The sequence below is a fragment of the Somniosus microcephalus genome, chromosome 19 (genome assembly GCF_052327205.1).
Source record: "Somniosus microcephalus isolate GS21.2 chromosome 19, FLI_Smic_1.0, whole genome shotgun sequence".
In the NCBI taxonomy this organism is placed as follows: domain Eukaryota; kingdom Metazoa; phylum Chordata; class Chondrichthyes; order Squaliformes; family Somniosidae; genus Somniosus; species Somniosus microcephalus.
This window is the reverse complement of record NC_141005.1, coordinates 32,423,057-32,449,101: the sequence shown is the minus strand read 5'-3', so window position 1 is coordinate 32,449,101 and position 26,045 is coordinate 32,423,057.

The following is a 26,045-nucleotide window of genomic DNA, read 5'->3' as shown; positions in this document are numbered from 1 at the left end:
GCTCTGGGTCTCACTGTGTTTGGTGCTCTGGGTCTCTCTGTGTTTGGTGCTCTGGGTCTCTCTGTGTTTGGTGCTCTGGCTCCCACTGTGTTTAGTGCTCTGGGTCTCGCTGTGTCTGGTGGTCTGGGTCTCACTGTGATTGTTGCTCTGGGTCTCTCTGTGTTTGGTGCTCTGGGTCTCTCTGTGTTTGGTGCTCTGGGTCTCTCTGTGTTTGGTGCTCTGGGTCTCTCTGTGTTTGGTGCTCTGGGTCTCACTGTGTTTGGTGCTCTGGCTCTCTCTGCGTTTGGTGCTCTGGGTCTCATTGTTTGGTGCTCTGGGTCTCGCTGAATTTGGTGCTCTGGGTCTCTGTGTTTGGTGCTCTGTGTCTCACTGTTTTCGTGCTCTGGTTCTCACTGTGTTTGGTGCTCTGGGTCTCTCTGTGTTTGGTGCTCTGGGTCTCACTGTGTTTGGTGCTCTGGGTCTCTCTGTGTTTGGTGCTCTGGGTCTCACTGTGTTTGGTGCTCTGGGTCTCACTGTTTTTGGTGCTCTGGGTCTCACTGTGTTTGATGCTTTGGGTCTCTCTGTGTTTGGTGCTCTGGTTCTCACTGTGTTTGATGCTCTGGGTCTCACTGTGTTTGGTGCTCTGGGTCTCTCTGTCTTTGGTGCTCTGGGTCTCACTGTGTTTGGTGCTCTGGGTCGCTCTGTGTTTGCTGCTCTGGGTCTCACTGTGTTTGGTGCTCTGGGTCTCTCTGTGTTTGATGCTCTGGGTCTCTCTGTGTTTGGTGCTCTGGGTCTCACTGTGTTTGGTGCTCTGGGTCTCACTGTGTTTGGTGGTCTGGGTCTCACTGTGATTGGTGCTCTGGGTCTCTCTGTGTTTGGTGCTCTGGGTCTCTCTGTGTTTGGTGCTCTGGGCCTCGCTGTGTTTGGTGCTCTGGGTCTCTCTGTGTTTGGTGCTCTGGGTCTCTCTGTGTTTGATGCTCTGGGTCTCACTGTGTTTGGTGCTCTGGGTCTCGCTGTGTCTGGTGGTCTGGGTCTCACTGTGATTGGTGCTCTGGGTCTCTCTGTGTTTGGTGCTCTGGGTCTCTCTGTGTTTGGTGCTCTGGGTCTCACTGTGTTTGGTGCTCTGGGTCTCACTGTGTTTGGTGCTCTGGGTCTCACTGTGTTTGGTGCTCTGGCTGTCTCTGCGTTTGGTGCTCTGGGTCTCATTGTTTGGTGCTCTGGGTCTCGCTGAATTTGGTGCTCTGGGTCTCACTGTTTTTGGTGCTCTGGGTCTCACTGTGTTTGATGCTCTGGGTCTCTCTGTGTTTGGTGCTCTGGATCTCACTGTGTTTGATGCTCTGGGTCTCACTGTGTTTGGTGCTCTGGGTCTCTCTGTCTTTGGTGCTCTGGGTCTCACTGTGTTTGGTGCTCTGGGTCGCTCTGTGTTTGCTGCTCTGGGTCTCACTGTGTTTGGTGCTCTGGGTCTCTCTGTGTTTGATGCTCTGGGTCTCTCTGTGTTTGGTGCTCTGGGTCTCACTGTGTTTGGTGCTCTGGGTCTCACTGTGTTTGGTGGTCTGTGTCTCACTGTGATTGGTGCTCTGGGCCTCTCTGTGTTTGGTGCTCTGGGTCTCACTGTGTTTGGTGCTCTGGGTCTCACTGTGTTTGGTGCTCTGGCTGTCTCTGCGTTTGGTGCTCTGGGTCTCATTGTTTGGTGCTCTGGGTCTCGCTGAATTTGGTGCTCTGGGTCTCTGTGTTTGGTGCTCTGTGTCTCACTGTTTTCTTGCTCTGGGTCTCACTGTGTTTGGTGCTCTGGGTATCACTGTGTTTGATGCTCTGGGTCTCTCTGTGTTTGGTGCTCTGGCTCTATCTGTGTTTGGTGCTCTGGGTCTCACTGTGGTTGGTGCTCTGGGTCTCACTGTGTTTGATGCTCTGGATCTGTCTCTGTTTGGTGCTCTGGGTCTCACTGTGTTTGGTGCTCTGGGTCTCACTGTGTTTGGTGCTCTGGGTCTCACTGTGTATGGTGCTCTGGGTCTCACTGTGTTTGGTGCTCTGGGTCTCACTGTGTTTGGTGCTCTGGGTTTCACTGTGTTTTGTGCTCTGGGTCTCTCTGTTTTTGGAGCTCTGGGTCTCTCTGTGTTTGGTGCTCTGGGTCTCTGTGTGTTTGGTGCTCTGGGTCTCACTGTGTTTGGTACAGTGGATCTCACTGTCTTTGGTGCTCTGGGTCTCTCTGTGTTTGGTGCTCTCGGTCACTGTGTTTTGTGCTCTGGCTCTCTCTGTGTTTGATACTCTGTGTCTCTCTGTGTTTGGTGCTCTGGGTCTCTCTGTTTGGTGCTCTGGGTCTCTCTGTGTTTGGTGCTCTGGCTCTCACTGTGTTTGGTGCTCTGGGTCTCTCTGTGTTTGGTGCTCTGGGTCTCACTGTGTTTGGTGCTCTGGGTCTCTCTGTGTTTTGTGCTCTGTGTCTCTCTGTGATTGATGCTCTGGGTCTCACTGTGTTTGGTGCTCTGGGTCTCTGTGTTTGGTGCTCTGGCTCTCTCTGTGTTTGATGCTCTGGGTCGCTCTGTGTTTGGTGCTCTGTGTCCCACTGCGTTTGCTGCTCTGGGTTTCTCTGTGTTTGGTGCTCTGGGTCTCACTGTGTTTGGTGCTCTGGGTCTCACTGTGTTTGGTGCTCTGGGTCTCATTGTGTTTGGTGCTCTGTGTCTCTCTGTGTTTGGTGCTCTGGATCTCACTGTGTTTGGTGCTCTGGGTCTCTCTGTGTTTGGTGCTCTGGATCTCACTGTGTTTGATGCTCTGGGTATCACTGTGTTTGGTGCTCTGGGTCTCTCTGTCTTTGGTGCTCTGGGTCTCACTGTGTTTGGTGCTCTGTGTCGCTCTGTGTTTGGTGCTCTGGGTCTCACTGTGTTTGGTGCTCTGGGTCTCTCTGTGTTTGATGCTCTGGGTCTCTCTGTGTTTGGTGCTCTGGGTCTCACTGTGTTTGGTGCTCTGGGTCTCACTGTGTTTGGTGGTCTGTGTCTCACTGTGATTGGTGCTCTGGGTCTCTCTGTGTTTGGTGCTCTGGGTCTCACTGTGTTTGGTGCTCTGGGTCTCACTGTGTTTGGTGCTCTGGGTCTCTCTGTGTTTGGTGCTCTGGGTCTCTCTGTGTTTGGTGCTCTGGGTCTCACAGTGTTTGGTGCTCTGGGTCTCTCTGCGTTTGGTGCTCTGGGTCTCATTGTTTGGTGCTCTGGGTCTCGCTGTGTCTGGTGGTCTGGGTCTCACTGTGATTGGTGCTCTGGGTCTCTCTGTGTTTGGTGCTCTGGGTCTCTCTGTGTTTGGTGCTCTGGGTCTCACTGTGTTTGGTGCTCTGGGTCACACTGTGTTTGGTGCTCTTGGTCTCTCTGTGTTTGGTGCTCTGGGTCTCTCTGTGTTTGGCGCTCTGCGTCTCACTGTGTTTGGTGCTCTGGGTCTCTCTGCGTTTGGTGCTCTGGGTCTCATTGTTTGGTGCTCTGGGTCTCACTGTGTTTGGTGCTCTGAGTCTCGCTGAATTTGGTTCTCTGGGTCTCTCTGTGTTTGGTGCTCTGGGTCTCACTGTGTTTGATGCTCTGGGTCTCTCTGTGTTTGGTGCTCTGGGTCTCTCTGTGTTTGGTGCTCTGGGTCTCTCTGTGTTTGGTGCTCTGGCTCTATCTGTGTTTGATGCTCTGGGTCTCACTGTGGTTGGTGCTCTGGGTCTCACTGTGTTTGATGCTCTGGGTCTCTCTCTGTTTGGTGCTCTGGGTCTCACTGTGTTTGGTGCTCTGGGTCTCACTGTGTTTGGTGCTCTGGGTTTCACTGTGTTTTGTGCTCTGGGTCTCTGTTTTTGGAGCTCTGGGTCTCTCTGTGTTTGGTGCTCTGGGTCTCTCTGTGTTTGGTGCTCTGGGTCTCACTGTGTTTGGTACAGTGGATCTCACTGTGTTTGGTGCTCTGGGTCTCACTGTGTTTGGTGCTCTGGGTCTCTCTGTGTTTGGTGCTCTCGGTCACTGTTTGGTGCTCTGGCTCTCTCTGTGTTTGGTGCTCTGGGTCTCTCTGTGTTTGGTGCTCTGGGACACTGTGTTTGGTGCTCTTGGTCTCACTGTGTTTGGTGCTCTGGTTCTCACTGTGTTTGGTGCTGAGGGTCTCACTGTGTTTGGTACTCTGTGTCTCTCTGTGTTTGGTGCTCTGGGTCTCTGTGTTTGGTGCTCTGGGTCTCACTGTGTTTGGTGCTCTGGGTCACACTGTGTTTGGTGCTCTGGGTCTCTCTGTGTTTGGTGCTCTGGGTCTCTCTGTGTTTGGCACTCTGTGTCTCACTGTGTTTGGTGCTCTGGGTCTCTCTGCGTTTGGTGCTCTGGGTCTCATTGTTTGGTGCTCTGGGTCTCACTGTGTTTGGTGCTCTGGGTCTGGCTGAATTTGGTGCTCTGGGTCTCACTGTGTTTGGTGCTCTGGGTCTGGCTGAATTTGGTGCTCTGGGTCTCTCTGTGTTTGGTGCTCTGGGTCTCACTGTGTTTGATGCTCTGGGTCTCTCTGTGTTTGGTGCTCTGGGTCTCTCTGTGTTTGGTGCTCTGGCTCTATCTGTGTTTGATGCTCTGGGTCTCACTGTGGTTGGTGCTCTGGGTCTCACTGTGTTTGATGCTCTGGGTCTCTCTCTGTTTGGTGCTCTGGGTCTCACTGTGTTTGGTGCTCTGGGTCTCACTGTGTTTGGTGCTCTGGGTCTCACTGTGTATGGTGCTCTGGGTCTCACTGTGTTTGGTGCTCTGGGTCTCACTGTGTTTGGTGCTCTGGGTTTCACTGTGTTTTGTGCTCTGGGTCTCTCTGTTTTTGGAGCTCTGGGTCTCTCTGTGTTTGGTGCTCTGGGTCTCTCTGTGTTTGTTGCTCTGGGTCTCACTGTGTTTGGTACAGTGGATCTCACTGTGTTTGGTGCTCTGGCTCTCACTGTGTTTGGTGCTCTGGGTCTCTCTGTGTTTGGTGCTCTCGGTCACTGTTTGGTGCTCTGGCTCTCTCTGTGTTTGGTGCTCTGGGTCTCTCTGTGTTTGGTGCTCTGGGACACTGTGTTTGGTGCTCTTGGTCTCACTGTGTTTGGTGCTCTGGTTCTCACTGTGTTTGGTGCTGAGTGTCTCACTGTGTTTGGTACTCTGTGTCTCTCTGTGTTTGGTGCTCTGGGTCTCTGTGTTTGGTGCTCTGGGTCTCTCTCTGTTTGATACTCTGGTTCTCTCTGTGTTTGGTGCTCTGGGTCTCACTGTGTTTGGTGCTCTGGGTCTCTGTGTTTGATGCTCTGGGTCTCTCTGTGTTTGGTGCTCTGGGTCTCACTGTGTTTGGTGCTCTGGGTCACTCTGTGTTTGGTGCTCTAGGTCTCACTGTGTTTGGTGCTCTGGGTCTCACTGTGTTTGGTGCTCTGGGCCTCACTGTGTATGGTGCTCTGGGTCTCACTGTGTTTGGTGCTGTGGGTCTCTCTGTGTTTGGTGCTCTGTGTCTCACTGTGTTTGGTGCTCTGGGTCTCTCTGTGTTTGGTGCTCTGGGTCTCTCTGTGTTTGATGCTCTGTGTCTCACTGTGTTTGGTATTCTGGGTCTCACTGTGTTTGATGCTCTGGTGCTCTCTGTGTTTGGTGCCATGTGTCTCTCTGTGTTTGGTGCTCTGGGTTTCTCTGTGTTTGGTGCTCTGGGGCTCTCTGTGTTTGGTGCTCTGGGTCTCTCTGTGTTTGGTGCTCTGGCTCTCTCTGTGTTTGGTGCTCTGGGTCTTTCTGTGTTTGTTCCTCTGGCTCTGACTGTGTTTGGTGCTCTGGGTCTCACTGTGTTTGGTGCTCTGGGTCTCACTGTGTTTGGTGCTCTGGGTCTCTCTGCATTTGGTGCTCTGGGTCTCATTGTTTGGTGCTCTGGGTCTCGCTGAATTTGGTGCTCTGGGTCTCTCTGTGTTTGGTGCTCTGTGTCTCACTGTTTTCGTGCTCTGGGTCTCATTGTGTTTGGTGCTCTGGGTCTCTCTGTGTTTGGTGCTCTGGGTCTCATTGTGTTTGGTGCTCTGGGTCTCTCTGTGTTTGGTGCTCTGGGTCTCTCTGTGTTTGGTGCTCTGGGTCTCTCTGTGTTTGGTGCTCTGGCTCTATCTGTGTTTGATGCTCTGGGTCTCACTGTGGTTGGTGCTCTGGGTCTCACTGTGTTTGATGCTCTGGGTCTCTCTCTGTTTGGTGCTCTGGGTCTCACTGTGTTTGGTGCTCTGGGTCTCACTGTGTTTGGTGCTCTGGGTCTCACTGTGTATGGTGCTCTGGGTCTCACTGTGTTTGGTGCTCTGGGTCTCACTGTGTTTGGTGCTCTGGGTTTCACTGTGTTTTGTGCTCTGGGTCTCTCTGTTTTTGGAGCTCTGGGTCTCTCTGTGTTTGGTGCTCTGGGTCTCTCTGTGTTTGGTGCTCTGGGTCTCACTGTGTTTGATGCTCTGGTCTCACTGTGTTTTGTGCTCTGGGTCTCTCTGTGTTTGATGCTCTGGGTCTCACTGTGTTTGATGCTCTGGGCCTCACTGTGTTTGGTGCGCTGGCTCTCACTGTGTTTGGTGCTCTGGGTCTCTCTGTGTTTGGTGCTCTGAGTCACTCTGTGTTTGGTGCTCTGGGTCTCTCTGTGTTTGGTGCACTGGGTCTCACTGTGTTTGGTGCTCTGCGTCTTACTGTGTTTGGTGCTCTGGGTCTCACTGTGTTTGGTGCTCTGGGTCTCTCTGTGTTTGGTGCTCTGGGTTTCTCTGTGTTTGGTGCTCTGGGTCTCTCTGTGTTTGTTGCTCTGGGTCTCACTGTGATTGGTGCTCTGTGTCTCACTGTGTTTGGTGCTCTGGGTCTCACTGTGTTTGATGCTCTGGGTCTCACTGTGTTTGGTGCTCTGTGTCTCACTGTGTTTGGTGCTCTGGGTCTCTCTGTGTTTGTTGCTCTGGGTCTCTCTGTGTTTGGTGCTCTGGGTCTCTCTGTGTTTGTTGCTCTGGGTCTCACTGTGTTTGGTGCTCTGGGTCTCACTGTGTTTGGTGCTCTGGGTCTCACTGTGTTTGGTGCTCTGGGTCTCACTGTGTTTGGTGCTCTGGGTCTCTCTGTGTTTGGTGCTCTGGGTTTCTCTGTGTTTGGTGCTCTGGGTCTCTCTGTGTTTGTTGCTCTGGGTCTCACTGTGATTGGTGCTCTGGGTCTCACTGTGTTTTGTGCTCTGGGTCTCACTGTGTTTGGTGCTCTGGGTCTCACTGTGTTTGGTGCTCTGGGTCTCTCTGTGTTTCGTGCTCTGGGTCTCACTGTGTTTGGTGCTCTGGGTCTCTCTGTGTTTGTTGCTCTGGGTCTCTCTGTGTTTGGTGCTCTGGGTCTCTCTGTGTTTGTTGCTCTGGGTCTCACTGTGTTTGGTGCTCTGGGTCTCTCTGTGTTTGATGCTCTGGGTCTCACTGTGTTTGGTGCTCTGGGTCTCACTGTGTTTGGTGCTCTGGGTCTCTCTGTGTTTGGTGCTCTGGATCTCTCTGTGTTTGGTGCTCTGGGTCTCTATGTGTTTGGTCCTCTGGGTCTCTCTGTGTTTGGTGCTCTGGGTCTCACTGTGCTTGGCGCTCTGTGCCTCTCTTTGTTTGATGCTCTAAGTCTCACTGTGTTTGGTGCTCTGGGTCTCTCTGTGTTTGGTGCTCTGGGTCTCACTGTGTTTGCTGCTCTGGGTCTCTCTGTGTTTGGTGCTCTGGGTCTCTCTGTGTTTGATGCTCTGATTCTCACTGTGTTTGATGCTCTGGGTCTCTCTGTGTTTGGTCCTCTGGGTCTCTCTGTGTTTGGTGCTCTGGGTCTCACTGTGTTTGGCGCTCTGGGTCTCTCTTTGTTTGATGCTCTAAGTCTCACTGTGTTTGGTGCTCTGGGTCTCTCTGTGTTTGGTGCTCTGGGTCTCTCTGTGTTTGGTGCTCTGGGTCTCTCTGTGTTTGATGCTCTGGTTCTCACTGTGTTTAATGCTCTGGGTCTCACTGTGTTTGGTGCTCTGGGTCTCTCTGTGTTTGGTGCTCTGGGTCTCACTGTGTTTGATGCTCTGGTTCTCACTGTTTGGTGCTCTGGCTCTCACTGTGTTTGGTGCTGTGAGTCTCACTGTGTTTGATGCTCTGGGTCTCACTGTGTTTGGTGCTTTGTGTCTCACTGTGTTTGGTGCTCTGGGTCTCTCTGTGTTTGGTGCTCTGGGTCTCTCTGTATTTGGTTCTCTGGGTCTCTCTATGTTTGGTGCTCTGGGTCTCTGTGTTTGGTGCTCTGGGTCTCTCTGTGATTGGTGCTCTGTGTCACTGTGTGTGATGCTCTGGTGCTCTCTGTGTTTGGTGCTATGTGTCTCTCTGTGTTTGGTGCTCTGTGTCTCTCTGTGTTTGGTGCTCTGGGTCTCACTGTGTTTGGTGCTCTGGGTCTCACTGTGTTTGGTGCTCTGGGTCTCACTGTGTTTGGTGCTCTGGGTTTCACTGTGTTTTGTGCTCTGGGTCTCTCTGTTTTTGGAGCTCTGGGTCTCTCTGTGTTTGGTGCTCTGGGTCTCTCTGTGTTTGGTGCTCTGGGTCTCACTGTGTTTGATGCTCTGGGTCTCACTGTGTTTTGTGCTCTGGGTCTCTCTGTGTTTGATGCTCTGGGTCTCACTGTGTTTGATGCTCTGGGCCTCACTGTGTTTGGTGCGCTGGCTCTCACTGTGTTTGGTGCTCTGGGTCTCTCTGTGTTTGGTGCTCTGAGTCACTCTGTGTTTGGTGCTCTGGGTCTCTCTGTGTTTGGTGCACTGGGTCTCACTGTGTTTGGTGCTCTGCGTCTTACTGTGTTTGGTGCTCTGGGTCTCACTGTGTTTGGTGCTCTGGGTCTCTCTGTGTTTGGTGCTCTGGGTTTCTCTGTGTTTGGTGCTCTGGGTCTCTCTGTGTTTGTTGCTCTGGGTCTCACTGTGATTGGTGCTCTGTGTCTCACTGTGTTTGGTGCTCTGGGTCTCACTGTGTTTGATGCTCTGGGTCTCACTGTGTTTGGTGCTCTGTGTCTCACTGTGTTTGGTGCTCTGGGTCTCTCTGTGTTTGTTGCTCTGGGTCTCTCTGTGTTTGGTGCTCTGGGTCTCTCTGTGTTTGTTGCTCTGGGTCTCACTGTGTTTGGTGCTCTGGGTCTCACTGTGTTTGGTGCTCTGGGTCTCACTGTGTTTGGTGCTCTGGGTCTCACTGTGTTTGGTGCTCTGGGTCTCTCTGTGTTTGGTGCTCTGGGTTTCTCTGTGTTTGGTGCTCTGGGTCTCTCTGTGTTTGTTGCTCTGGGTCTCACTGTGATTGGTGCTCTGGGTCTCACTGTGTTTTGTGCTCTGGGTCTCACTGTGTTTGGTGCTCTGGGTCTCACTGTGTTTGGTGCTCTGGGTCTCTCTGTGTTTCGTGCTCTGGGTCTCACTGTGTTTGGTGCTCTGGGTCTCTCTGTGTTTGTTGCTCTGGGTCTCTCTGTGTTTGGTGCTCTGGGTCTCTCTGTGTTTGTTGCTCTGGGTCTCACTGTGTTTGGTGCTCTGGGTCTCTCTGTGTTTGATGCTCTGGGTCTCACTGTGTTTGGTGCTCTGGGTCTCACTGTGTTTGGTGCTCTGGGTCTCTCTGTGTTTGGTGCTCTGGATCTCTCTGTGTTTGGTGCTCTGGGTCTCTATGTGTTTGGTCCTCTGGGTCTCTCTGTGTTTGGTGCTCTGGGTCTCACTGTGCTTGGCGCTCTGTGCCTCTCTTTGTTTGATGCTCTAAGTCTCACTGTGTTTGGTGCTCTGGGTCTCTCTGTGTTTGGTGCTCTGGGTCTCACTGTGTTTGCTGCTCTGGGTCTCTCTGTGTTTGGTGCTCTGGGTCTCTCTGTGTTTGATGCTCTGATTCTCACTGTGTTTGATGCTCTGGGTCTCTCTGTGTTTGGTCCTCTGGGTCTCTCTTTGTTTGATGCTCTAAGTCTCACTGTGTTTGGTGCTCTGGGTCTCTCTGTGTTTGGTGCTCTGGGTCTCTCTGTGTTTGGTGCTCTGGGTCTCTCTGTGTTTGATGCTCTGGTTCTCACTGTGTTTAATGCTCTGGGTCTCACTGTGTTTGGTGCTCTGGGTCTCTCTGTGTTTGGTGCTCTGGGTCTCACTGTGTTTGATGCTCTGGTTCTCACTGTTTGGTGCTCTGGCTCTCACTGTGTTTGGTGCTGTGAGTCTCACTGTGTTTGATGCTCTGGGTCTCACTGTGTTTGGTGCTTTGTGTCTCACTGTGTTTGGTGCTCTGGGTCTCTCTGTGTTTGGTGCTCTGGGTCTCTCTGTATTTGGTTCTCTGGGTCTCTCTATGTTTGGTGCTCTGGGTCTCTGTGTTTGGTGCTCTGGGTCTCTCTGTGATTGGTGCTCTGTGTCACTGTGTGTGATGCTCTGGTGCTCTCTGTGTTTGGTGCTATGTGTCTCTCTGTGTTTGGTGCTCTGTGTCTCTCTGTGTTTGGTGCTCTGGGTCTCACTGTGTTTGGTGCTCTGGCTCTCTCTGTGTATGATGCTCTGGGTCTCACTGTGTTTGATGCTCTGGGTCTCTCTGTGTTTGGTGCTCTGGGTCTCTCTGTGTTTGGTGCTCTGGGTCTCTCTGTGTTTGGTGCACTGGGTCTCTCTGTGTTTGGTGCTCTGGGTATCACTGTGCTGGTGCTCTGGGTCTCACTGTGTTTGGTGCTCTGCCTCTTTCTGTGTTTGGTGCTCTGGGTCTCACTGTGTTTGGTGCTCTGGGTCTCTCTGTGTTTGGTTCTCTGGGTCTCACTGTGTGTGGTGCTCTGGGTCTCACTGTGTTTGGTGCTTTGGGTCTCTCTGTGTTTGGTGCTCTGTGTCTCACTGTGTTTGGTGCTCTGGGTCTCACTGTGTTTGGTGCTCTGGGTATCTGTGTTTGGTGCTCTGGGTCTCACTGTGTTTGGTGCTCTGGATCTCACTGTGTTTGGTGCTCTGGGTCTCACTGTGTTTGGTGCTCTGGGTCTCACTGTGTTTGGTGGTCTGGGTCTCTCTGTGTTTGGTGCTCTGGGTCTCTCTGTGTTTGGTGCTCTGGGTGTCACTGTGTTTGGTGCTCTGTGTCTCTCTGTGATTGGTGCTCTGTGTCTCACTGTGTTTGGTGCTCTGGATTTCTCTGTGTTTGGTGCTCTGGGTCTCTCTGTGTTTGGTGCACTGGGTCTCACTGTGTTTGGTGCTCTGGGTCTCACTGTGTTTGGTGCTATGGGTCTCACTGTGTTTGGTGCTCTGGGTCTCACTGTGTATGGTGCTCTGGGTGTCACTGTGTTTGGTGCTCTGGGTCTCACTGTGTTTGGTGCCCTTTGTCCCTCTGTGTTTGGTGCTCTGCGTCTCTCTGTGTTTGCTGCTCTCTGTCTCACTGTGTTTGGTGCTCTGGGTCTCTCTGTGTCTGATGCTCTGGGTCTCACTGTGTTTGTTGCTCTGGGTCTCACTGTGTTTGGTGCTCTGGGTCTCTCTGTGTTTGATGCTCTGGGTCTCACTGTGTTTGATGCTCTGGGTCTCACTGTGTTTGGTGCGCTGGCTCTCACTGTGTTTGGTGCTCTGGGTCTCTCTGTGTTTGGTGCTCTGGGTCTCTCTGTGTTTGGTGCTCTGGGTCTCTCTGTGTTTGGTGCACTGGGTCTCACTGTGTTTGGTGCTCTGGGTCTCACTGTGTTTGGTGCTCTGGGTCTCACTGTGTTTGGTGCTCTGGGTCTCTCTGTGTTTGGTGCTCTGGGTTTCTCTGTGTTTGGTGCTCTGGGTCTCTCTGTGTTTGTTGCTCTGGGTCTCACTGTGATTGGTGCTCTGGGTCTCACTGTGTTTGGTGCTCTGGGTCTCACTGTGTTTGGTGCTCTGGGTCTCACTGTGTTTGGTGCTCTGGGTCTCTCTGTGTTTGGTGCTCTGTGTCTCACTGTGTTTGGTGCTCTGGGTCTCTCTGTGTTTGTTGCTCTGGGTCTCTCTGTGTTTGGTGCTCTGGGTCTCTCTGTGTTTGTTGCTCCGAGTCTCACTGTGTTTGGTGCTCTGGGTCTCACTGTGTTTGGTGCTCTGGGTCTCACTGTGTTTGGTGCTCTGGGTCTCACTGTGTTTGGTGCTCTGGGTCTCTCTGTGTTTGGTGCTCTGGGTCTCTCTGTGTTTGTTGCTCTGGGTCTCACTGTGTTTGGTGCTCTGGGTCTCTCTGTGTTTGATGCTCTGGGTCTCACTGTGTTTGGTGCTCTGGGTCTCACTGTGTTTGGTGCTCTGGGTCTCTCTGTGTTTGGTGCTCTGGATCTCTCTGTGTTTGGTGCTCTGGGTCTCTATGTGTTTGGTCCTCTGGGTCTCTCTGTGTTTGGTGCTCTGGGTCTCACTGTGCTTGGCGCTCTGTGCCTCTCTTTGTTTGATGCTCTAAGTCTCACTGTGTTTGGTGCTCTGGGTCTCTCTGTGTTTGGTGCTCTGGGTCTCACTGTGTTTGCTGCTCTGGGTCTCTCTGTGTTTGGTGCTCTGGGTCTCTCTGTGTTTGATGCTCTGATTCTCACTGTGTTTGATGCTCTGGGTCTCTCTGTGTTTGGTCCTCTGGGTCTCTCTGTGTTTGGTGCTCTGGGTCTCTCTGTGTTTGATGCTCTGGTTCTCACTGTGTTTAATGCTCTGGGTCTCACTGTGTTTGGTGCTCTGGGTCTCTCTGTGTTTGGTGCTCTGGGTCTCACTGTGTTTGATGCTCTGGTTCTCACTGTTTGGTGCTCTGGCTCTCACTGTGTTTGGTGCTGTGAGTCTCACTGTGTTTGATGCTCTGGGTCTCACTGTGTTTGGTGCTTTGTGTCTCACTGTGTTTGGTGCTCTGGGTCTCTCTGTGTTTGGTGCTCTGGGTCTCTCTGTATTTGGTTCTCTGGGTCTCTCTATGTTTGGTGCTCTGGGTCTCTGTGTTTGGTGCTCTGGGTCTCTCTGTGATTGGTGCTCTGTGTCACTGTGTGTGATGCTCTGGTGCTCTCTGTGTTTGGTGCTATGTGTCTCTCTGTGTTTGGTGCTCTGTGTCTCTCTGTGTTTGGTGCTCTGGGTCTCACTGTGTTTGGTGCTCTGGCTCTCTCTGTGTATGATGCTCTGGGTCTCACTGTGTTTGATGCTCTGGGTCTCTCTGTGTTTGGTGCTCTGGGTCTCTCTGTGTTTGGTGCTCTGGGTCTCTCTGTGTTTGGTGCACTGGGTCTCTCTGTGTTTGGTGCTCTGGGTATCACTGTGCTGGTGCTCTGGGTCTCACTGTGTTTGGTGCTCTGCCTCTTTCTGTGTTTGGTGCTCTGGGTCTCACTGTGTTTGGTGCTCTGGGTCTCTCTGTGTTTGGTTCTCTGGGTCTCACTGTGTGTGGTGCTCTGGGTCTCACTGTGTTTGGTGCTTTGGGTCTCTCTGTGTTTGGTGCTCTGTGTCTCACTGTGTTTGGTGCTCTGGGTCTCACTGTGTTTGGTGCTCTGGGTCTCTGTGTTTGGTGCTCTGGGTCTCACTGTGTTTGGTGCTCTGGATCTCACTGTGTTTGGTGCTCTGGGTCTCACTGTGTTTGGTGCTCTGGGTCTCACTGTGTTTGGTGGTCTGGGTCTCTCTGTGTTTGGTGCTCTGGGTCTCTCTGTGTTTGGTGCTCTGGGTGTCACTGTGTTTGGTGCTCTGTGTCTCTCTGTGATTGGTGCTCTGTGTCTCACTGTGTTTGGTGCTCTGGATTTCTCTGTGTTTGGTGCTCTGGGTCTCTCTGTGTTTGGTGCACTGGGTCTCACTGTGTTTGGTGCTCTGGGTCTCACTGTGTTTGGTGCTATGGGTCTCACTGTGTTTGGTGCTCTGGGTCTCACTGTGTTTGGTGCTCTGGGTGTCACTGTGTTTGGTGCTCTGGGTCTCACTGTGTTTGGTGCCCTTTGTCCCTCTGTGTTTGGTGCTCTGCGTCTCTCTGTGTTTGCTGCTCTCTGTCTCACTGTGTTTGGTGCTCTGGGTCTCTCTGTGTCTGATGCTCTGGGTCTCACTGTGTTTGTTGCTCTGGGTCTCACTGTGTTTGGTGCTCTGGGTCTCTCTGTGTTTGATGCTCTGGGTCTCACTGTGTTTGATGCTCTGGGTCTCACTGTGTTTGGTGCGCTGGCTCTCACTGTGTTTGGTGCTCTGGGTCTCTCTGTGTTTGGTGCTCTGGGTCTCTCTGTGTTTGGTGCTCTGGTTCTCTCTGTGTTTGGTGCACTGGGTCTCACTGTGTTTGGTGCTCTGGGTCTCACTGTGTTTGGTGCTCTGGGTCTCACTGTGTTTGGTGCTCTGGGTCTCTCTGTGTTTGGTGCTCTGGGTTTCTCTGTGTTTGGTGCTCTGGGTCTCTCTGTGTTTGTTGCTCTGGGTCTCACTGTGATTGGTGCTCTGGGTCTCACTGTGTTTGGTGCTCTGGGTCTCACTGTGTTTGGTGCTCTGGGTCTCACTGTGTTTGGTGCTCTGGGTCTCTCTGTGTTTGGTGCTCTGTGTCTCACTGTGTTTGGTGCTCTGGGTCTCTCTGTGTTTGTTGCTCTGGGTCTCTCTGTGTTTGGTGCTCTGGGTCTCTCTGTGTTTGTTGCTCCGAGTCTCACTGTGTTTGGTGCTCTGGGTCTCACTGTGTTTGGTGCTCTGGGTCTCACTGTGTTTGGTGCTCTGGGTCTCACTGTGTTTGGTGCTCTGGGTCTCTCTGTGTTTGGTGCTCTGGGTTTCTCTGTGTTTGGTGCTCTGGCTCTCTCTGTGTTTGTTGCTCTGGGTCTCACGGTGATTGGTGCTCTGGGTCTCACTGTGTTTGGTGCTCTGGGTCTCACTGTGTTTGGTGCTCTGGGTCTCACTGTGTTTGGTGCTCTGGGTCTCTCTGTTTCGTGCTCTGGGTCTCACTGTGTTTGGTGCTCTGGGTCTCTCTGTGTTTGTTGCTCTGGGTCTCTCTGTGTTTGGTGCTCTGGGTCTCTCTGTGTTTGTTGCTCTGGGTCTCACTGTGTTTGGTGCTCTGGGTCTCTCTGTGTTTGATGCTCTGGGTCTCACTGTGTTTGGTGCTCTGTGTCTCACTGTGTTTGGTGCTCTGGGTCTCTCTGTGTTTGGTGCTCTGGATCTCTCTGTGTTTGGTGCTCTGGGTCTCTCTGTGTTTGGTCCTCTGGGTCTCTCTGTGTTTGGTGCTCTGGGTCTCACTGTGCTTGGCGCTCTGTGCCTCTCTTTGTTTGATGCTCTAAGTCTCACTGTGTTTGGTGCTCTGGGTCTCTCTGTGTTTGGTGCTCTGGGTCTCACTGTGTTTGCTGCTCTGGGTCTCTCTGTGTTTGGTCCTCTGGGTCTCTCTGTGTTTGATGCTCTGGTTCTCACTGTGCTTGGCGCTCTGGGTCTCTCTTTGTTTGATGCTCTAAGTCTCACTGTGTTTGGTGCTCTGGGTCTCTCTGTGTTTGGTGCTCTGGGTCTCACTGTGTTTGCTGCTCTGGGTCTCTCTGTGTTTGGTGCTCTGGGTCTCTCTGTGTTTGATGCTCTGGTTCTCACTGTGTTTGATGCTCTGGGTCTCACTGTGTTTGGTGCTCTGGGTCTCTCTGTGTTTGGTGCTCTGGGTCTCTCTGTATTTGGTTCTCTGGGTCTCTCTATGTTTGGTGCTCTGGGTCTCTCTGTGCTTGGTGCTTTTTGTCTCACTGTGTTTGGTGCGCTGGGTCTCACTGTGTTTGATGCTGTGGGTCTCACTGTGTTTGGTGCTCTGGGTCTCACTGTGTTTGGTGCTCTGGCTCTCTCTGTGTATGGTGCTCTGGGTCTCACTGTGTTTGATGCTCTGGGTCTCTCTGTGTTTGGTGCTCTGGGTCTCTCTGTGTTTGGTGCTCTGGGTATCACTGTGCTGGTGCTCTGGGTCTCACTGTGTTTGGTGCTCTGCCTCTTTCTGTGTTTGGTGCTCTGGGTCTCACTGTGTTTGGTGCTCTGGGTCTCTCTGTGTTTGGTTCTCTTGGTCTCACTGTGTGTGGTGCTCTGGGTCTCACTGTGTTTGGTGCTTTGGGTCTCTCTGTGTTTGGTGCTCTGGGTCTCACTGTGTTTGGTGCTCTGGGTCGCACTGTGTTTGGTGCTCTGGGTCTGTCTGTGTTTGGTGCTCTGGGTCTCACTGTGTTTGGTGGTTTCGGTCTCTCTGTGTTTGGTGCTCTGGGTCTCACTGTGTTTGGTGCTCTGGGTCTCTCTGTGTTTGGTGCTCTGGGTGTCACTGTGTTTGGTGCTCTGTGTCTCTCTGTGCTTGGTGCTCTGGGTCTCACTGTGTTTGGTGCTCTGGATCTCTCTGTGTTTGGTGCTCTGGGTCTCTCTGTGTTTGGTGCTCTGGGTCTCACTGTGTTTGGTGCTCTGGGTCTCACTGTGTTTGGTGCTCTGGGTCTCACTGTGTTTGGTGATCTGGGTGTCACTGTGTTTGGTGCTCTGGGTCTCACTGTGTTTGGTGCTCTTTGTCCCTCTGTGTTTGGTGCTCTGGGTCTCTCTGTGTTTGCTGCTCTCTGTCTCACTGTGTTTGGTGCTCTGGTTCTCTCTGTGTCTGATGCTCTGGGTCTCACTGTGTTTGATGCTCTGGGTCTCACTGTGTTTGGTGCTCTGGGTCTCTCTGTGTTTGATGCTCTGTGTCTCACTGTGTTTGATGCTCTGGGTCTCACTGTGTTTGGTGCACTGGCTCTCACTGTGTTTGGTGCTCTGGGTCTCTCTGTGTTTGGTGCTCTGTGTCTCTCTGTGTTTGGTGCTCTGGGTCTCTCTGTGTTTGGTGCTCTGGGTCTCTCTGTGTTTGGTGCTCTGGGTCTCACTGTGTTTGGTGCTCTGGGTCTCACTGTGTTTGGTGCTCTGTGTCTCACTGTGTTTGTTGCTCTGGGTCTCACTGTGTTTGGTGCTCTGGGTCTCACTGTGTTTGGTGCTGTGGGTCTCACTGTGTTTGGTGCTCTGGGTCTCTCTGTGTTTGTTGCTCTGGGTCTCTCTGTGTTTGGTGCTCTGGGTCTCTATGTGTTTGTTGCTCTGGGTCTCACTGTGTTTGGTGCTCTGGGTCTCTCTGTGTTTGTTGCTCTGGGTCTCACTGTGTTTGGTGCTCTGGGTCTCACTGTGTTTGGTGCTCTGGGTCTCACTGTGTTTGGTGCTCTGTGTCTCTCTGTGTTTGATGCTCTGCGTCTCACTGTGTTTGCTGCTCTGGGTCTCATTGTGTTTGGTGCTCTGGGTCTCACTGTGTTGGTGCTCTGGGCCGCGCAGTGTTTGATGCTTTGTGTCTAACTGTGTTTGGTGCTCTGGGCCTCACTGTGTTTGGTGCTCTGGGTCTCTCTGTGTTTGGTGCTCTGGGTCTCTCTGTGTTTGGTGCTCTGGGTCTCGCTGTGTTTGGTGCTCTGGGACTCTCTGTGTTTGATGCTCTGAGTCTCACTGTGTTTGCTGCTCTGGGTCTCACTGTGTTTGGTGCTCTGGTTCTCCCAGTGTTTGGTGCTCTGGGTCTCTCAGTGTTTGATGCTTTGTGTCCCACTGTGTTTGGTGCTCTGGGTCTCTCTGTGTTTGGTGCTCTGGGTCTCTCTGTGTTTGGTGCTCTGGGTCTCTCTGTGATTGGTGCTCTGTGTCACTGTGTTTGGTGCTCTGGGTCTCTCTGTGATTGATGCTCTGGGTCTCACTGTGTTTGGTGCTCTGGGTCTCTCTGTGTTTGGTGCTCTGGGTCTCTCTGTGTTTGGTGCTCTGGGTCTCACTGTGTTTGATGCTCTGGTTCTCACTGTTTGGTGCTCTGGCTCTCACTGTGTTTGGTGCTGTGAGTCTCACTGTGTTTGATGCTCTGTGTCTCACTGTGTTTGGTGCTCTGGGTCTCACTGTGTTTGGTGCTCTGGGTCTCTCTGTGTTTGGTGCTCTGGGTCTCACTGTGTTTGGTGCTCTGGGTCTCTCTGTATTTGGTTCTTTGGGTCTCTCTATGTTTGGTGCTCTGGGTCTCTCTGTGCTTGGTGCTTTAGGTCTCACTGTGTTTGGTGCGCTGGGTCTCACTGTGTTTGTTGCTGTGGGTCTCACTGTGTTTGGTGCTCTGGGTCTCTGTGTTTGGTGCTCTCGGTCTCTCTGTGATTGGTGCTCTGTGTCACTGTGTGTGATGCTCTGGTGCTCTCTGTGTTTGGTGCTATGGGTCTCTCTGTGTTTGGTGCTCTGTGTCTCTCTGTGTTTGGTGCTCTGGGTCTCACTGTGTTTGGTGCTCTGGCTCTCTCTGTGTATGGTGCTCTGGGTCTCACTGTGTTTGATGCTCTGGGTCTCTCTGTGTTTGGTGCTCTGGGTCTCTCTGTGTTTGGTGCTCTGGGTCTCTCTGTGTTTGGTGCACTGGGTCTCTCTGTGTTTGGTGCTCTGGGTATCACTGTGCTGGTGCTCTGGGTCTCATTGTGTTTGGTGCTCTGCCTCTTTCTGTGTTTGGTGCTCTGGGTCTCACTGTGTTTGGTGCTCTGGGTCTCTCTGTGTTTGGTTCTCTGGGTCTCACTGTGTGTGGTGCTCTGGGTCTCACTGTGTTTGGTGCTTTGGGTCTCTCTGTGTTTGGTGCTCTGGGTCTCACTGTGTTTGGTGCTCTGGGACTCACTGTGTTTGGTGCTCTGGGTCTCTCTGTGTTTGGTGCTCTGGGTCTCACTGTGTTTGGTGCTCTGGATCTCACGGTGTTTGGTGCTCTGGGTCTCACTGTGTTTGGTGCTCTGGGTCTCACTGTGTTTGGTGGACTGGATCTCTCTGTGTTTGGTGCTCTGGGTCTCACTGTGTTTGGTGCTCTGGGTCTATCTGTGTTTGGTGCTCTGGGTGTCACTGTGTTTGGTGCTTTGTGTCTCTCTGTGATTGGTGCTCTGGGTCTCACCGTGTTTGGTGCTCTGGATCTCTCTGTGTTTGGTGCTCTGGGTCTCTGTGTTTGGTGCTCTGGGTCTCACTGTGTTTGGTGCTCTGGGTCTCACTGTGTTTGGTGCTCTGGGTCTCACTGTGTTTGGTGCTCTCGGTCTCACTGTGTTTGGTGCTCTGTGTGTCACTGTGTTTGGAGCTCTGGGTCTCACTGTGTTTGGTGCTCTTTGTCCCTCTGTGTTTGGTGCTCTGGGTCTCTCTGTGTTTGCTGCTCTCTGTCTCACTGTGTTTGGTGCTCTGGTTCTCTCTGTGTCTGATGCTCTGGGTCTCACTGTGTTTGATGCTCTGGGTCTCACTGTGTTTGGTGCTCTGGGTCTCTCTGTGTTTGATGCTCTGGGTCTCACTGTGTTTGATGCTCTGGGTCTCACTGTGTTTGGTGTGCTGGCTCTCACTGTGTTTGGTGCTCTGGGTCTCTCTGTGTTTGGTGCTCTGGGACTCTCTGTGTTTGGTGCTCTGGGTCTCTCTGTGTTTGGTGCTCTGGGTCTCACTGTGTTTGGTGCTCTGGGTCTCACTGTGTTTGGTGCTCCGGGTCTCACTGTGTTTGGTGCTCTGGGTCTCTCTGTGTTTGGTGCTCTGGGTCTCTCTGTGTTTGGTGCTCTGGGTCTCTCTGTGTTTGTTGCTCTGGGTCTCACTGTGATTGGTGCTCTGGGTCTCACTGTGTTTGGTGCTCTGGGTCTCACTGTGTTTGGTGCTCTGGGTCTCACTGTGTTTGGTGCTCTGGGTCTCTCTGTGTTTGTTGCTCCGGGTCTCACTGTGTTTGGTGCTCCGGGTCTCTCTGTGTTTGTTGCTCTGGGTCTCTCTGTGTTTTGTGCTCTGGGTCTCTCTGTGTTTGTTGCTCTGGGTTTAACTGTGTTTGGTGCTCTGGGTCTCTCTGTGTTTGTTGCTCTGGGTCTCACTGTGTTTGGTGCTCTGGGTTTCACTGTGTTTGGTGCTCTGGGTCTCTCTGTGTTTGGTGCTCTGGGTTTCTCTGTGTTTGGTGCTCTGGGTCTCTCTGTGTTTGGTGCTCTGGGTCTCACTGTGTTTGGTGCTCTGGGTCTCTCTGTGTTTGGTGCTCTGGGTCTCTCTGTGTTTGGTGCTCTGGGTCTCTCTGTGTTTGTTCCTCTGGGTCTCACTGTGTTTGGTGCTCTGGGTCTCACTGTGTTTGGTGCTCTGGGTCTCACTGTGTTTGGTGCTCTGTGTCTCTCTGTGTTTGATGCTCTGCGTCTCACTGTGTTTGCTGCTCTGGGTCGCTCTGTGTTTGGTGCTCTGGGTCTCTCTGTGTTTGATGCTCTGGGTCTCATTGTGTTTGGTGCTCTGGGTCTCACTGTGTTTGGTGCTCTGGGCCGCGCAGTGTTTGATGCTTTGTGTCTCACTGTGTTTGGTGCTCTGGGCCTCACTGTGTTTGGTGCTCTGGGTCTCTCTGTGTTTGGTGCTCTGGGTCTCTCTGTGTTTGGTGCACTGGGTCACTCTGTGTTTGTTGCTCTGGGTCTCACTGTGTTTGGTGCTCTGGGTCTCTCTGTGTTTGTTGCTCTGGGTCCCACTGTGTTTGGTGCTCTGGGTCTCACTGTGTTTGGTGCTCTGGGTCTCTCTGTGTTTGGTGCTCTGGGTTTCTCTGTGTTTGGTGCTCTGGGTCTCTCTGTGTTTGGTGCTCTGGGTCTCACTGTGTTTGGTGCTCTGGGTCTCTCTGTGTTTGGTGCTCTGGGTCTCTCTGTGTTTGGTGCTCTGGGTCTCTCTGTGTTTGTTCCTCTGGGTCTCACTGTGTTTGGTGCTCTGGGTCTCACTGTGTTTGGTGCTCTGGGTCTCACTGTGTTTGGTGCTCTGGCTCTCTCTGTGTTTGGTGCTCTGGGTCTCTCTGTGTTTGGTCCTCTGGTTCTCACTGTGTTTGATGCTGTGGGTCTCACTGTGTTTGGTGCTGTGAGTCTCACTGTGTTTGATGCTCTGGGTCTCACTGTGTTTGGTGCTCTGGGTCTCTCTGTGTTTGGTGCTCTGGGTCTCACTGTGTTTGGTGCTCTGGGTCTCTCTGTGTTTGGTGCTCTGGGTCTCTCTATGTTTGGTGCTCTGGGTCTCTCTGTGTTTGGTGCTCTAGGTCTCACTGTGTTTGGTGCGCTGGGTCTCACTGTGTTTGGTGCTGTGGGTCTCACTGTGTTTGGTGCTCTGGGTCTCTCTGTGATTGGTGCTCTGTGTCACTGTGTTTGATGCTCTGGTGCTCTCTGTGTTTGGTGCTCTGGGTTTCTCTGTGTTTCGTGCTCTGGGGCTCTCTGTGTTTGATGCTCTGGGTCTCTCTGTGTTTGGTACTCTGGGTCTCTCTGTGTTTGGTGCACTGGGTCTCTCTGTGTTTGGTTCTCTGGGTATCACTGTGCTGGTGCTCTGGGTCTCACTGTATTTGGTGCTCGGGCTCTTTCTGTGTTTGGTGCTCTGAGTCTCACTGTGTTTGGTGCTCTGGGTCTCTCTGTGTTTGGTTCTCTGGGTCTCACTGTGCGTGGTGCTCTGGGTCTCACTGTGTTTGGTGCTTTGGGTCTCTCTGTGTTTGGTGCTCTGTGTCTCACTGTGTTTGGTGCTCTGGTTTTAACTGTGTTTGGTGCTCTGGGTCTCTCTGTGTTTGGTGCTCTGGGTCTCACTGTGTTTGGTGCTCTGGATCTCACTGTGATTGGTGCTCTGGATCTCACTGTGTTTGGTGCTCTGGGTCTCACTGTGTTTGGTGCTCTGGGTCTCACTGTGTTTGGTGCTCTGGGTCTCTCTGTGTTTGGTGCTCTGGGTCTCACTGTGTTTGGTGCTCTGGGTCTCTCTGTGTTTGGTGCTCTGGGTGTCACTGTGTTTGGTGCTCTGTGTCTCTCTGTGTTTGGTGCTCTGGGTCTCACTGTGTTTGGTGCTCTGGATCTCTCTGTGTTTGATGCTCTGGGTCTCTCTGTGTTTGTTGCTCTGGGTCTCACTGTGTTTGGTGCTCTGGGTCTCACTGTGTTTGGTGCTCTGTGTCACACTGTGTTTGGTGCTCTGGGTCTCACTGTGTTTGGTGCTCTGGGTGTCACTGTGTTTGTTGCTCTGGGTCTCACGGTGATTGGTGCTCTGGGTCTCACTGTGTTTGGTGCTCTGGGTCTCACTGTGTTTGGTGCTCTGGGTCTCACTGTGTTTGGTGCTCTGGGTCTCTCTGTTTCGTGCTCTGGGTCTCACTGTGTTTGGTGCTCTGGGTCTCTCTGTGTTTGTTGCTCTGGGTCTCTCTGTGTTTGGTGCTCTGGGTCTCTCTGTGTTTGTTGCTCTGGGTCTCACTGTGTTTGGTGCTCTGGGTCTCTCTGTGTTTGATGCTCTGGGTCTCACTGTGTTTGGTGCTCTGTGTCTCACTGTGTTTGGTGCTCTGGGTCTCTCTGTGTTTGGTCCTCTGGGTCTCTCTGTGTTTGGTGCTCTGGGTCTCACTGTGCTTGGCGCTCTGTGCCTCTCTTTGTTTGATGCTCTAAGTCTCACTGTGTTTGGTGCTCTGGGTCTCTCTGTGTTTGGTGCTCTGGGTCTCACTGTGTTTGCTGCTCTGGGTCTCTCTGTGTTTGGTCCTCTGGGTCTCTCTGTGTTTGATGCTCTGGTTCTCACTGTGCTTGGCGCTCTGGGTCTCTCTTTGTTTGATGCTCTAAGTCTCACTGTGTTTGGTGCTCTGGGTCTCTCTGTGTTTGGTGCTCTGGGTCTCACTGTGTTTGCTGCTCTGGGTCTCTCTGTGTTTGGTGCTCTGGGTCTCTCTGTGTTTGATGCTCTGGTTCTCACTGTGTTTGATGCTCTGGGTCTCACTGTGTTTGGTGCTCTGGGTCTCTCTGTGTTTGGTGCTCTGGGTCTCTCTGTATTTGGTTCTCTGGGTCTCTCTATGTTTGGTGCTCTGGGTCTCTCTGTGCTTGATGCTTTTTGTCTCACTGTGTTTGGTGCGCTGGGTCTCACTGTGTTTGATGCTGTGGGTCTCACTGTGTTTGGTGCTCTGGGTCTCACTGTGTTTGGTGCTCTGGCTCTCTCTGTGTTTGGTGCTCTGGGTCTCACTGTGTTTGATGCTCTGGGTCTCTCTGTGTTTGGTGCTCTGGGTCTCTCTGTGTTTGGTGCTCTGGGTATCACTGTGCTGGTGCTCTGGGTCTCACTGTGTTTGGTGCTCTGCCTCTTTCTGTGTTTGGTGCTCTGGGTCTCACTGTGTTTGGTGCTCTGGGTCTCTCTGTGTTTGGTTCTCTTGGTCTCACTGTGTGTGGTGCTCTGGGTCTCACTGTGTTTGGTGCTTTGGGTCTCTCTGTGTTTGGTGCTCTGGGTCTCACTGTGTTTGGTGCTCTGGGTCGCACTGTGTTTGGTGCTCTGGGTCTGTCTGTGTTTGGTGCTCTGGGTCTCACTGTGTTTGGTGGTTTCGGTCTCTCTGTGTTTGGTGCTCTGGGTCTCACTGTGTTTCGTGCTCTGGGTCTCTCTGTGTTTGGTGCTCTGGGTGTCACTGTGTTTGGTGCTCTGTGTCTCTCTGTGCTTGGTGCTCTGGGTCTCACTGTGTTTGGTGCTCTGGATCTCTCTGTGTTTGGTGCTCTGGGTCTCTCTGTGTTTGGTGCTCTGGGTCTCACTGTGTTTGGTGCTCTGGGTCTCACTGTGTTTGGTGCTCTGGGTCTCACTGTGTTTGGTGATCTGGGTGTCACTGTGTTTGGTGCTCTGGGTCTCACTGTGTTTGGTGCTCTTTGTCCCTCTGTGTTTGGTGCTCTGGGTCTCTCTGTGTTTGCTGCTCTCTGTCTCACTGTGTTTGGTGCTCTGGTTCTCTCTGTGTCTGATGCTCTGGGTCTCACTGTGTTTGATGCTCTGGGTCTCACTGTGTTTGGTGCTCTGGGTCTCTCTGTGTTTGATGCTCTGGGTCTCACTGTGTTTGATGCTCTGGGTCTCACTGTGTTTGGTGCACTGGCTCTCACTGTGTTTGGTGCTCTGGGTCTCTCTGTGTTTGGTGCTCTGTGTCTCTCTGTGTTTGGTGCTCTGGGTCTCTCTGTGTTTGGTGCTCTGGGTCTCTCTGTGTTTGGTGCTCTGGGTCTCACTGTGTTTGGTGCTCTGGGTCTCACTGTGTTTGGTGCTCTGTGTCTCACTGTGTTTGTTGCTCTGGGTCTCACTGTGTTTGGTGCTCTGGGTCTCACTGTGTTTGGTGCTGTGGGTCTCACTGTGTTTGGTGCTCTGGGTCTCTCTGTGTTTGTTGCTCTGGGTCTCTCTGTGTTTGGTGCTCTGGGTCTCTATGTGTTTGTTGCTCTGGGTCTCACTGTGTTTGGTGCTCTGGGTCTCTCTGTGTTTGTTGCTCTGGGTCTCACTGTGTTTGGTGCTCTGGGTCTCACTGTGTTTGGTGCTCTGGGTCTCTCTGTGTTTGGTGCTCTGGGTTTCTCTGTGTTTGGTGCTCTGTGTCTCTCTGTGTTTGGTGCTCTGGGTCTCTCTGTGTTTGTTGCTCTGGGTCTCTCTGTGTTTGGTGCTCTGGGTCTCTCTGTGTTTGTTCCTCTGGGTCTCACTGTGTTTGGTGCTCTGGGTCTCACTGTGTTTGGTGCTCTGGGTCTCACTGTGTTTGGTGCTCTGTATCTCTCTGTGTTTGATGCTCTGCGTCTCACTGTGTTTGCTGCTCTGGGTCGCTCTGTGTTTGGTGCTCTGGGTCTCTCTGTGTTTGATGCTCTGGGTCTCATTGTGTTTGGTGCTCTGGGTCTCACTGTGTTGGTGCTCTGGGCCACGCAGTGTTTGATGCTTTGTGTCTAACTGTGTTTGGTGCTCTGGGCCTCACTGTGTTTGGTGCTCTGGGTCTCTCTGTGTTTGGTGCTCTGGGTCTCTCTGTGTTTGGTGCTCTGGGTCTCGCTGTGTTTGGTGCTCTGGGACTCTCTGTGTTTGATGCTCTGAGTCTCACTGTGTTTGCTGCTCTGGGTCTCACTGTGTTTGGTGCTCTGGTTCTCCCAGTGTTTGGTGCTCTGGGTCTCTCAGTGTTTGATGCTTTGTGTCCCACTGTGTTTGGTGCTCTGGGTCTCTCTGTGTTTGGTGCTCTGGGTCTCTCTGTGTTTGGTGCTCTGGGTCTCTCTGTGATTGGTGCTCTGTGTCACTGTGTTTGGTGCTCTGGGTCTCTCTGTGATTGATGCCCTGGGTCTCACTGTGTTTGGTGCTCTGGGTCTCTCTGTGTTTGGTGCTCTGGGTCTCTCTGTGTTTGGTGCTCTGGGTCTCACTGTGTTTGATGCTCTGGTTCTCACTGTTTGGTGCTCTGGCTCTCACTGTGTTTGGTGCTGTGAGTCTCACTGTGTTTGATGCTCTGTGTCTCACTGTGTTTGGTGCTCTGGGTCTCACTGTGTTTGGTGCTCTGGGTCTCTCTGTGTTTGGTGCTCTGGGTCTCACTGTGTTTGGTGCTCTGGGTCTCTCTGTATTTGGTTCTTTGGGTCTCTCTATGTTTGGTGCTCTGGGTCTCTCTGTGCTTGGTGCTTTAGGTCTCACTGTGTTTGGTGCGCTGGGTCTCACTGTGTTTGTTGCTGTGGGTCTCACTGTGTTTGGTGCTCTGGGTCTCTGTGTTTGGTGCTCTCGGTCTCTCTGTGATTGGTGCTCTGTGTCACTGTGTGTGATGCTCTGGTGCTCTCTGTGTTTGGTGCTATGGGTCTCTCTGTGTTTGGTGCTCTGTGTCTCTCTGTGTTTGGTGCTCTGGGTCTCACTGTGTTTGGTGCTCTGGCTCTCTCTGTGTATGGTGCTATGGGTCTCACTGTGTTTGATGCTCTGGGTCTCTCTGTGTTTGGTGCTCTGGGTCTCTCTGTGTTTGGTGCTCTGGGTCTCTCTGTGTTTGGTGCACTGGGTCTCTCTGTGTTTGGTGCTCTGGGTATCACTGTGCTGGTGCTCTGGGTCTCATTGTGTTTGGTGCTCTGCCTCTTTCTGTGTTTGGTGCTCTGGGTCTCACTGTGTTTGGTGCTCTGGGTCTCTCTGTGTTTGGTTCTCTGGGTCTCACTGTGTGTGGTGCTCTGGGTCTCACTGTGTTCGGTGCTTTGGGTCTCTCTGTGTTTGGTGCTCTGGGTCTCACTGTGTTTGGTGCTCTGGGACTCACTGTGTTTGGTGCTCTGGGTCTCTCTGTGTTTGGTGCTCTGGGTCTCACTGTGTTTGGTGCTCTGGATCTCACGGTGTTTGGTGCTCTGGGTCTCACTGTGTTTGGTGCTCTGGGTCTCACTGTGTTTGGTGGACTGGGTCTCTCTGTGTTTGGTGCTCTGGGTCTCACTGTGTTTGGTGCTCTGGGTCTCTCTGTGTTTGGTGCTCTGGGTGTCACTGTGTTTGGTGCTTTGTGTCTCTCTGTGATTGGTGCTCTGGGTCTCACCGTGTTTGGTGCTCTGGATCTCTCTGTGTTTGGTGCTCTGGGTCTCTGTGTTTGGTGCTCTGGGTCTCACTGTGTTTGGTGCTCTGGGTCTCACTGTGTTTGGTGCTCTGGGTCTCACTGTGTTTGGTGCTCTCGGTCTCAC